The sequence below is a fragment of the Gymnoscopelus microlampas genome (genome assembly GCF_963454915.1).
Source record: "Gymnoscopelus microlampas genome assembly, chromosome: 1".
Classification (NCBI taxonomy): Eukaryota; Metazoa; Chordata; class Actinopteri; order Myctophiformes; family Myctophidae; genus Gymnoscopelus; species Gymnoscopelus microlampas.
In genome coordinates this window covers 13,988,776-14,000,384 of record NC_139962.1, presented here as the reverse complement: position 1 = coordinate 14,000,384, position 11,609 = coordinate 13,988,776, and positions in this window count along the sequence as shown.

The window sequence follows — 11,609 nt, the reverse complement described above, 5'->3', positions numbered from 1 at the left end:
TGTGATGTTGTGAGAAAAGGAACAACTGAGGGTTGTGTTGAGGGCAAGTGGATCTAATTCAATAAAAAATCTAAAATCAACGGAATACCCATGCGAGATGGCTAAATTGCAAGTTAGTAGGCCTAGATTATATTTCCTTTTAGCCATATTTAAGAGCGGAGAGATTTACAGTTGAGCCAAGAATACATCGAGTTAGGCAGTTCAGGACTGCATAAATATTAAGTATTTAAGTCAGAAAATGATGCATACCAATTTTTGTGATACTGCCCAAGTAGTAGAAAAAAGACTGAATGTATCTTTGTAAATTACTCTAATAATTCACACATCACCACAAATAACTGACACAATTTCTGGCAGGCAATTTGACAATGTGCCAGGGAGCTATGATTTTCATGAATATAAAACAAACATTGTGTTTTGTTGAAAAATAACATGTGTTTTGTTGAAAAATAACATATGTTTTGTTATCATAAACTTGAAGAGGTTTATGTGATATCCAACTTTTAATATCATATTTTTCTGTGTTTTACAGACTTGTACAGCCTTGCATCCTGGAAATCCTGGAAATCTGCAATTATTGTTTTGTCCACATTGACTCTGTAAATCGTGTGTGTGTGTGTGTGTGTGTGTGTGTGTGTGTGTGTGTGTGTGTGTGTGTGTGTGTGTGTGTGTGTGTGTGTGTGTGTGTGTGTGTGTGTGGTTCACCCTACTTCATTGTGGGCTATAACAAAGCCTTCTGAAATACAAGCTCCAGGGGTCTTACCTGGACGCACCAGCCCCCCACTTTTTCATTAAAAAAACGCAATCTTGCAGCTGAGGCTCCGTTATACCACAATGTGCTGGCAATATACAAGGGCAAACATATGCGACCTGGACACAACCTTCGAATATGCTCAAATAGATTTTTTTCCTTTTCTCTTTTACAACAGGTTTGAATGCAAATGGATGCAGACCATTTGTAAAGAATATGCATTTGTCTGTGGCTTGTAGCTGAGGATCTGGTGCCACTCTGCTGTGTTTTCTGAAAAACAGGTGTCATTGGCCTCTGCTGTTATCTTATACCTACAGAAAGGAAAAGAAAAGCCCAGCTACACTCCAATCTACAGGTGGCGTGTAAAGGTTTAGTAAAATCCTGAATATTCATTTAACTCGGAGACTGTACAAATGGAACCAAACAGATCTGTGGCCTGTTTTATATAAACAAAATTAAGTTTTCTTAAAATAAATGGCAAACCAGCATTATTTGTCCTGTTGGTTTTATTGGAAAATATTTCCTATTGGAAAATCCTTTCAAGCATGAAGTTAAAATCCAGTCAATCACCTATATATGGATATTGTTTTGCTGGGCACATGAGCACAGCAGAGGTGTTGAGGGTATAGGACTGAAAGCTTCCGAGATCAACTTGCTCCTATGAGATGTGAGAGTGAACTGCCACTGTAATTACAGGTCATAAGTTGACCACCTCAGAACCACAGCATGTGAAGGGAAAGCTGTGCTTGTCAAGCATTTTGAAACACGTGCATGCGCACATGTACCATAAAATACAAGCAGCTACAGTTGAGACTACAGATAGAATGAACTTATATTAACTGAATTACTGTATATACATTTGTTATATACAGTTTTCTCTGTAGTTTATCTCCATATGCCTTTGCCAACTTAATATTCACTGATGAATATATCTGGCTTAAAATACATCTCTTTGTTATCAATTCTCATGTCTGACCATGTAATACTACCCCCTAGTGGCATAAAATAGCACTATAGGTTAGAGAGCTATGTCTAACCCGATCAGAAACAAGAGTAAATATATTGATACGAGACAAGTCAATTTAAGCTTTACAGAGTTATTTTAAAAAAAAGAGATTAGACTGTGCAACAACAATATTTTCTGGCCAGATGTTTCAAGGTAATGATATTAAAATATGTATTAACAAATGTATTAAATTCTCCAAAACTCACTCTCTCTTGCAACAGAAACGGACTCCATCCTTGAAACTGATCTGTGATGAGTTCATTCTACCGTGTCAACCCCCCCCCCCCCCCCCCCCCAGTTCCCCTCCTCCACCCCTTCCTCCTCCACCTCCACCATATCATTTGTTATCACCTCATGACCCTCCAATGCTCTGTCCAATTGGCCGAGCCCCTCTAAGGTGAAGGGTCAAGCCTTTAAAAGGGAATTACTTCATTGACACAATAAGAGATGACAGTTTATTTGACGTCTTAGCATCACTTCGCTCCCCTCCTATATCCAGCCCCACCCTGCGTCCTAACTACTCCCTGGGGAACAGTAGACATGCTGTGTGTGTGTGTGTGTGTGTGTGTGTGTGTGTGTGTGTGTGTGTGTGTGTGTGTGTGTGTGTGTGTGTGTGTGTGTGTGTGTGTGTGTGTGTGTGTGTGTGTGTGTGTGTGTGTGTGTGTGTGTGTGTGTGTGTGTGTGTGCGTGCGTGCGTGCGTGCGTGCGTGCGTGCGTGCGTGCGTGCGTGCGTGCGTACATGAGCACATGCCTTTATGGGCACGCGCATGTGTTTTTAGTGTGAGTGACTGCTATCATTTTTGTGACCAAGCATCTCTCTGTTCAATAATTAAAGCAAATCTGCAGAGAAGTAGTTGTCATTACCATCAGCAACACTCCCCATAATGCAATCATGCAACCATATTACTGATTCTCAGGGTCACAAATAAATAGATACACTCTGGTGAAAATGACTGGCATGTTAGCTGTGTGGCACATTATGAAGGGATTGCTTGTGTAGCATTTGTGTTCATTTTGTGTGTGTGTATGATTTGGTTCCTGTCAGGTGCATTTAGAATGAATAGACTGCAGATGTTACTTAGGATTCAAACACAGTCTTGGGGTCTCTGTAGGAGTGCTTGTGTGAGAGGGGTTGAGTGACTGACACCAGACGTGTGTGTCAAACCCAGGGGGACAAGGAGAGGCCAGGCAGCCAGTGTGGCAGGTCATTATCAGTGTGTCACACAGCCGTGTGACGGCTACTTCCTCTGAGACAAAACACACCACGCAAACACATACACGAACACGTAGGTACATGCAAATGCACATACACACATGCACACACTCATTGAGTCATTGACAAATGTCTTTGCAAGACAATCAATTGGGCAATCAATTGAGGGCCAACTGACAATCCCCTGCAATCAATACACCCCTTGTTGCCTGGCTCCAGAAGTGCCACAATGGCTGTGGCACTTAATTAAGTTGTTAATTGCTGTGTTAAGCTTTCTCAGGTACCCTCCCTAGACAGTAATTGAGAGTGGCTGGGCAATTCAGCGATCGGCAGCACTTTGCTGAATTTAATCACAAATCCAAGTAATGGCAAGGGTTGTAATATAATGAACGAAACAATCACTTTAATGTGGGAGTGTACTCAAGTTCCCTCAGCCTTAGTATGTTCCCTCAGATGAATACAATGAGGTAATGTTTTTGTTTGTTTGTTTGTTTGTTCATTCATCTGTCTGTATGTATGCAGCCTATGTATTGTACTAGAGGTTCGGGCCGCTGCGCGGCCCTTCCGTCTAGCTGCGTGGGGGCTACCGTCTAGTAGCCTGTAGACATTCATTGCGACAGCGGTGCGCGGAGGAGAAAACGAAAGCGAAACGTAATGTTGTGTTGACGGAGAGAGCATGGTCGAGTGACCATGAGTTTATATTGAGAGAGAGAGCATGAGGACCCGTATGAACCCAGACCCACAAACAGCTTGGAGAGGCAAACCCGTTAACAGCTTGGAGACGCAGACAGACAGCCACACATGCGCGCGACTCTCTATTGTATATTAGGATGTATGTATGTACATATGGTCTGTCTGTCTGTCTGTCATCAGATATTTTTAGCAAGGTATCTCAAAAAGTTATAGACAGATTTTTAACCTGGGCAAAGTAAGAACTGTTTAAAATCCACAGATTTGTCAAAAGGGGCGTGGCAATGGGAAATCGGGCGTGGCATGTCACAAAAGGTACATTTCTGAGTAAGAGGTAGAGCGATGGAGAGCCTATCACAGAATGTTGCATGACTTCAGATCAAATTCATATAACAGACTGTATATCATAACACCACAATCATTTTGTGAAAGGTTTGTCATGGGACAAAGAACAACTGAACTGTTCATGTTAATTTGACGTCGACATCCCCTAATATTCTTATGATTATGTATATAATTTAAAAGGGTATTACTGATTTCAATCTGAGTGTTGTACAAGTGAATTACTGAAGCTAGACAGCTTTTTGTTGTATTTTCAAAAAGTACTTATTGACATGATGTCACACAAGAGTGATGTTGGGGGGCATAGCTCTTTGGGGTGGCACCCTGGGTGGAACAGAGGCACCCCCCTTCCTTCAGGGGACCCCAACAGGTGACCCCAACAGTACATTATGGAAGGGCCTTCTGTGATGCTGAGGGAACATAGGGCTGAGAGAATATAGGGCTTAATTTGGATGATTTCTTTTAGGGGTTGAGGGAACATAGGGCTGAGGGGACAGCCTCGGGTCTAATTTGGAATAGGGGAACATGATAGGGCTGAGGGAACATATGGCCTAATTTGGATGTTTTATTTTGTTAGGGATTGAGGGAACATAGGGCTGAGGGAACATAAAGCTGAGGGAACATAGCCATGACCCCTTCAAGGGAAGTTTTGTTCCAAGTGAAACCGTAGAGACGTGTTATGGTAGGATTTGTGGAATCTCTGCATAATTTGGAACTCTATTGAGAATACAACATATAATAATAAATCAGGATCCCAAAAGCCCCCCCCAGTCCTGACTTTGTCCAGTCCTTCAAGTCAAACACACAGATAGAATACAAATCAGTATTTTCACTGATGTCAAGGTACTGTATGTACCCAAGATTCATAGATCCATTATACAAGTTAATGTTTAAGTTACTGACTGTTAAAAAATGCTAGATAATTCTGTTCTGTATGTTTGCTCATTCAACAATTAGATACCAGCTGTCACTGGCTCAGACATGTGGATATGACAGCTTGTTGTTGTTGATAACCCAAAGCAAGTAACCATTCAAGTAGCCACCATGAGCTCTCTGATGTGATCTGACGTTGGTAGAACCTTCACTCATGGCGTTTCTTTCAGGCTCAATAAACTATCTACAGTGAGTACTATGAGTACCTATCTATCTAGAAGCTGACAATACGGGCCATGTTACATAGACATTCTCAAGTAAAACATATTTGTACATACTGTTGCTTTTCAGGGCTTTGTAAGAATCTGTGAAAATGGATGTGATATTTTTGCAACTATTGAGTAATTACTATATTTGGTGATACAAACATGATGATGCAAACAAGAGAGATAGATAGATAGATAGATAGATAGATAGATAGATAGATAGATAGATAGATAGATAGATAGATAGATAGATAGATAGATAGATAGATAGATAGATAGATAATCATCAGCATTAACAACCTCTCTTCTAAATTGATCCTTTTCATTTAAAATTGTGTACATAACCAGCAATGAACTGAGACAAAGGGCGGAGGTGTGGAGTCAGTAATAACTGACTCACTACTAGTCCAACCACGGTTTCAATACAAACTGAGCGAGAGCACACTGATTCACTTTTATGATGTCATTAACACAAGCCACAATGTTTCACTATTAACACATTCTCTCCGTATTAGATTTCACGCTCAAATGGAATTGAAATGGAATTGCATTTAAGCTGTAGTCCTTCATGTCAAGAAGTCATTTCAGACACAGTAGGTTCGTAATTCGTAACCCTTTTTTGTAGGTAAATTAATTGTGGTGCCTACATAAAACGTACCCACCCTCTTATGTATGAAATCACTGCAACAAATGTAACTTACAAGCTCATGAGCCCTGTGGAGTGCTTAAGATATGGAAGAAGATGGGGAGGTTGTACTGTCCAAAGTAAAAGAAAAAGAGTGTTAATTCAACTCTGAGAGGGCACACATGTCCCGTAATGGTCTATTTGGTTACATGTGTACACTCTCAGAGATACAAATGAGTTAGGGTTCATTTGATTCTATTTGTACACTTCCAGAGTTAAACACTGAAGATTTTACTGTAGCAGAGCAGGAAAAGTGGAAGTAGCAGTGTGACAGTGAGGAACAACCTGTGCTGCTTTAGGCTCTGTGAACAGGCTTGCCATTGATTAAAACAGCAAGGTGTGCAATAAAGCGCAAGGCAAAGTGCTGTCTCCATATGGACCCCGGAGCCTTAGGCTCTGGACACTGATTGGGCCCCTCTCTTTCTGCCACTGTAACCCCCCCACCCCCCCTCCTCCCCTTTTCTCCTTTCTACTTCCCTCTCTCCTTTGGTCCCCAGATGGTAAAAAAAAAAAAAAATCCAGCCCCCCATCTCTCTCTCTGTGCTGCTGCTGCTGCTGCCCACCACAAAGGGCCCTGGCCGTGGTTCAACCGTTTACTCCAGTAATTAACAGCACCCATACCACAACAATTACAGTTACTAGGATACTACCCCTTACTTGACACACGCACACGCGCGCGCGCACACACACACACACACACACACACACACACACACACACACGCACACGCACACGCACACACACACACACACACACACACACACACACACACACACACGCACGCACGCAAGCACGCACGCAAGCACAGGGGGAGCGAGGAGTTGTTAAAATGAAAATAAACCAATAAATAAGTAAAAGAGATAGGTGAAAACAACATACTGAAGCTACAGCAATGATTACCTCATAATTAGACGACACAAAGCCCTCCACCTATCTAGTGGCAAAACACAGTAATTACTGCCGTGACAGAAAATCAAAGGCTACTTTGTAAGCAGCAGGAAAAATTAACATTTCAGGCCCTGAAGCTGTATGCCCTGATTAGAAACATATTAAATCAATGCATCGCTAACTGCTAGGCATAAATATGACCGCTTCTGAAGGGGCTTGTAGCCTAATTGCGAGAAAAAAGGAAAAAGGTGCTGAAAAAACGGTGTCCAATTTCACAAGGATGCAGCATTACGCGTCATGGTCGTATTATGTGGCTAATGTACACGCCTATTGTCATATGATGATGCACTTAACGCAGGGTACGTTTTCAGATGTGAAGAGCATAGCATGTTTTCCATTAATTGTTGGATGTATTCTCAGAATTCACGCGGAACGAACTTTGGGTCCCTTTCACTGGAACCATGATTTGCATCCCCAGTTTAACTGTCGCATCATGCAGCTGGTGTGACGTTAGGTGAAACCTGTCCTGCAGAAACTAATTTAATAGCCTAATTAAAAACAGTGTTAGGGCCTTTTACAGCATTAGTGTAACTGTTTTTAGAACTCGAGAACAAGGGAACTTATTTCCCCCGAATAGACTATAATGTGCAAATCTCACAACCCACAAATGTGTGTCCAAAATAACTAATAGCGTGTTAATTATTTATAAAAATGGCCCCATAAGTATGTAGATAATAAGAGTGATAGATGGCTCCCCCTGTCCGATGTGCTAGTTTATACACTGGACAGATGACTCATTAAAAAAACAAACGGGTTGTGACCTACCTACTGTCTCTTCCTGTTTAAATTGATAAAAGCTGCTTGTGGGAACGCCAGCCAATCCCTCGCATCTTTAACATGCCCACAATGGTCTCCTTGGGAATACAACTAATTACTTCACATCTGTATTTATTTGATCCGCGTGGAATTCTCCCTTCTGTCACCAGCGCCGAACTATGCCAGCTTGGACTAACAGTGATTCATCTAAGTGACACTTCTGGCGCAGATTCACATCAAAGCGGCACCAAAATCAATAGGGGAAACATGGGGAGGAATAAACTTTTCTTTTTTTTACCCCCTCAGCAAAACTGCCATGCATAAAATCCAACGGCATAAATAAAGCACGCCTATGCTTGCAGGTTTGCTGAATCAGATAAGAGTGGAAATCAGATACAAGCTGTTTGTTAATGGTGGCTTGGAGAAAGACTTCCACAACTACGCTATATCACTGGAACTTTGGTCCTTTGTGCCACAGAGTACCAAGACGTGCCACTGGTCTGCACACATTCATGCAAGACCAGCTTCTACTGATGCACGACCAGCATTGTCTACTGACCTCTATCGCATTCTGAGTGAAGTGCATGTGGTTACAATGTTCTGATGATCCTGAGCTGATATGCTAGTTCTAAAGAGTCTGAAGCAAAGCTGCACGAGGCAATAAGGCATTCAGAATCTGAACTTCATCTAATTTTCAGATTAATTATTTGTCTAAGCTTTTAACAGAATTATGAACAGTTGATCCTCTTGTCCACAGATGCAGTTTGATGTTGGAATAGAGCCTAGGCCTATGCATGCATGAATGCGATTTATGTGTTTTAAACTGTACTGTACAGCCAGTACAGTACAGGTCGATGACAGGTAATGACATATGAGATGAACAAACACAACTAATTACTTATTAATTACCCATTCTGTCACCAGTGCAGAGCAAAAAAACAATACTGCTATTTTTAACATTTGAACTCAATATTACTGTTTTATTGTGTTTAAGGAGCCTAGTTTCTGCATTATGCCAAAACTGTTGTCTGATACGCATGTTCATCTGCAAGTATACTTCCATGTCTGTAAAAAGAAAACACAAACCCACCATATTTAATCTCATTGTACATATTTGGATACACATCTTTCTCTAAAGTTGCTCTATTCCTTTCTTTAAACGTAGTAGACCAGCAGAATGACTCACTGCACTCAGTGCACTGTCCGATTCACTCGATGAGTTGCTATCATTCCCATGTGCACCCCAGGTGGCATGAAGATCTCAGCTTGTGGCAACAGAACCATTGCACACAGTTCCTCTCCAGAAAACAAACAAATTGAGGTCTCAGTAAAAAAAGAAGATCCCCTTGATTTTACAACCTGGAGGCTTGAAGGTGATAGCTGCTGCTTGTAAAGTATGCATATAATTATATAGTTAATTTAAGACAAATTTACATGATAGCACTGATTATTTAAACGCAACTTGGAAAAAAGCAAGACCCAACTTCTTAATTATTCTCGTTCACACTGCATTTCCCATGCTCAGTCGCCTTAAGTGCAAATAAAGACTCCCATCTGTTTGTAATTAGAACTAAATAATTTCAGTCAATGTAGCTAATCATTCTGACTGCACATTTGATTAAAACTACTGCAGCAGTTGAGCAAGTTGATTGATTTGGACTGATTTTCACTGCTAACCCCATCAAGTTTCATAGAAATGAGAGCAAAAAGTAAAACTGATTAAGCCTAGCTGGGAACGAGAAATTGCAAATGTATAAATGCCTTCACAGGCCAATTGGCCTAGAACCAAATCTTTATAGCTCATTTCCCATGAATGTTGGAAAATCCACCAATTCTAGCCAGCGTTTCGGAGCTAGCTTCTGTAATGGCCTTTGCTTGCCTAATCCCCAAATTAAATGGTGTTTGACGCGAGAGATTTTAAACCTCATGTTATCACGCTTTTACCCTCATCCTCCCTTCTTTCCCTGTGGTGTCCAATTTGAATACGACAAGCAGGTTGCATGGCAGGCAACCTCAGTAAAAGGAGTTAAGACACGTCATGTAACAACATTTTACTGCATCTCCATGTAGGCTAACGACATTATGGACCTTGGGGCAATGGTGAAAGCTAATGATGGGGGGATGATAGCAATGTGATGTTGCCATAGAACCCAATATCCAGTTGCTTGCCAGATGTTAGACAACTAAATGTGCATTGATCAGTGACAACATAGCCGATAGAGGTTTTCACAGAGAGAGAGACACACACACACACACACACACACACACACACACACACACACACACACACACACACACACACACACACACACACACACACACACACACACATTGGGTGAGAGTGTCTTCAGCGTAACGGGAATGAACAAAGCATAAATTATATTAATTAAATCAATTACATTGTAAAAAAAAAACATGTATCCTCAATTAATTCAATTAGCCTGCAATATGATCCCACTGGCAAGGGGTAGATTAGATAGTGTAATTAACAGGGAATGCTTCACAACATGATGTGCACATACAAAGACAGACACCCTCAATGTCTCTCATGACTCACATGCACACCAAAATGTACACTCAAATAAATAAGCACACGAATCAACACAAAAATATACAGAGAGATACACACAAACACACACACACACACACACACACACACACACACACACACACACACACACACACACACACACACACACACACACACACACACACACACACACACACACACACACACACACACACACACACACACACACACACACACAGTGAACACTAATTAAAAAGTGATCTGTGTTCCTGGATCATAGAGTGGCTTCCTAAACAGACAACAGTTTTAACAGACAACAACTCAAATAAGTAAATAATGATGACAAAACTGAACGAGTGTCAGGAGAATAACTCTGCTCAAGTAAAACTTCATTACTGCATGAGAATGTAATACGTGTGCATGCATGTGTGTGCGTGTGTGCGCGCGCGTGTGTGTCCGCGCGTACATGCGTGTTGTGTGTGTGTTTGTGTGTTTGCATGCAGGAGCATGTGACATACATTTGGTTGATGAAGTAAAAAAAACATTAAGTGGGTTGACAACTTTAGACCTTTAATGCTGTTCTGACATCATGAAGTTCATGAGCATAAATCTAAGACTAAACAAATACATGCAGACACAGACGCATGCACGCGCACACACACACACACACACACACACACACACACACACACACACACACACACACACACACACACACACACACACACACACACACACACACACACACACACACACACACACACACACACACACACACACAGTGAACACTAATTAAAAAGTGATCTGTGTTCCTGGATCATAGAGTGGCTTCCTAAACAGACAACAGTTTTAACAGAGAACAACTCAAATAAGTAAATAATGATGACAAAACTGAACGAGTGTCAGGAGAATAACTCTGCTCAAGTAAAACTTCATTACTGCATGAGAATGTAATACGTGTGCATGCATGTGTGTGCATGCGCGTGTGTGTCCGCGCGTACATGCGTGTTGTGTGTGTGTTTGTATGCAGGAGCATGTGACATACATTTGGTTGATGAAGTAAAAAAAACATTAAGTGGGGAGACAACTTTAGACCTTTAATGCTGTTCTGACATCATGAAGTTCATGAGCATAAATCTAAGACTAAACAAATACATGCAGACACAGACGCATGCGCACGCGCGCACACACACACACACACACACACACACACACACACACACACACACACACACACACACACACACACACACACACACACACACACACACACACACACACACACACACACACACACACACACACACACACACACACACACTTTCCTTGCTTGTAATATACTTGCAATAATACCATGATTTAGAAAAGAAGCAATGTCACAAAAAACAAAGAACAGAGAGATAATTACTTTAGCAAGTCCATTTACAGGACTTCTCACTGCCCAATGAAGTCTCAACCTCTTTCGGCATGAAAAACCCACCACACACAACAATCAGAATCTTGCGTAAATTGTCTGGTTTAGTTAGGTAGTTGATTAATAATGAATTAG